Source organism: Arachis duranensis, chromosome 4 (genome assembly GCF_000817695.3).
Source record: "Arachis duranensis cultivar V14167 chromosome 4, aradu.V14167.gnm2.J7QH, whole genome shotgun sequence".
Lineage (NCBI taxonomy): Eukaryota > Viridiplantae > Streptophyta > Magnoliopsida > Fabales > Fabaceae > Arachis > Arachis duranensis.
This window is the reverse complement of record NC_029775.3, coordinates 40,445,896-40,447,264: the sequence shown is the minus strand read 5'-3', so window position 1 is coordinate 40,447,264 and position 1,369 is coordinate 40,445,896. Positions and strand designations below refer to the sequence as shown.

At 43.3% G+C, this 1,369-nt stretch overlaps 1 non-coding gene across 1 annotated transcript; it reads left to right on the top strand.

Moving 5' to 3' along the window:
* Nucleotides 1–108, top strand: LOC127747352 (small nucleolar RNA R71). The gene has a single exon (XR_008009152.1). It is a non-coding gene; the product is annotated as a small nucleolar RNA R71 (small nucleolar RNA).
* Nucleotides 109–1,369: the final 1,261 nt, after the last annotated feature.

Here is a 1,369-nt window from a genome sequence, read left to right as displayed (position 1 = left end):
AATCATATGGTGGGGACATGCTTCCAGAAGATTATTGAAGTGCTCCCAATATTCATAGATAGTCTCAGATTTGTCCTGAACAATCATGGAAATGTCTTTCCTCAGTTTATCGGTAACCTCCACTGGAAAGAATTTCTTCAAAAATTATCTTCTAAGCATATCCCAGTTAGAAACAATTGCTTCGGGTTGAGTGTATTACCACTCTCTTGCCTTTCCCTCAAGAGAGAATGGGAAGGCTTTTAACAGGATAAAAGTTTTATCAGCACCATCACGCTTAACAGTAGAACAAGTTGTCTGAAAATCCCTAAGGTGCTTGATAGGCTCTTGAGCAGTTAAGCCATGAAACTTGGGCATCAAGTTGAGTAGTGTAGTCTTTATTTCAAAATCTATAGCCACCGCTGGGTGGTGCGCCTGATACGGCTGCAGTGTAAAATCAGGGGCACCAGCCTCCTGGATAGTGACTCTCCTAGGTGCTGCCATGTCACCTGCACGTAAATCAACCGAATTAGTAGAAAGGGAGCTTGTTTCTTCCTTAAGTGACGTTTTAGATTCGTCCTTGGAGAGGACTAACTGATGCCGAGCTTGCCTTATACGTGAAATAGTTCTTTCAATCTCAGGGTCAAATACTGGGAATCTTGGATCAGGAAGTGAATGCGTCATTCAATGAAAGAAACATGTAGCTCATAGTAGAAAAATAAAAAGAAAAATACAATTAAATAAATTCCAATCAATAAATTAGCACACTATTGCAACTCCCCGGTAACGGCACAAAAAATTTACGTAAGCGGAAATTGGCAGATTAAGAATTAATTAGAAAAATGGCATTACAAGTATAGTTCTTGTTCCGGGGGTTACCTGAAACGAGTAGCTCGGACGTCTTGGTGAGGCCCGAGGTGGGGGTCAGGGACCCGAGCTTGATATGTGGAGTGGTTGGTGGTTGTACCTGCAATGACACTCCGATGCTTAAGTTAGCATGGGTCCAAGCAGATATTGAGTAGAATTAGAATATGAGTTATACCTGGGTGCTCCAGTGTATTTATAATGGTGAGATGTGGCCTCTTGTGGATAAGATAAGTTAGTTATCTTATCTTATCTTTACCTTATCTTTAAGTGAGGTCATCTTATCTTCAAGGGAACCGCCATTATCTTTCTGGGCTTTAGCTGCCTTTAGGTTGGGCTGTGTTCCTTCGTTTGGGCCTGCTTTGGGCTCCTTTGGCGAGTTGGCCGAGCTCTTTGAGAAGAGGTCGGGCATTTTGGCCGAGCTCTTTGAGAAGAGGTCGGGCATTTTGGCCGAGCTCTTTGAGAAGAGGTCGGGCATTTTGGCCGAGCTCTTTGAGAAGAGGTCGGGCATTTTGGCCGAGCTCTTTGA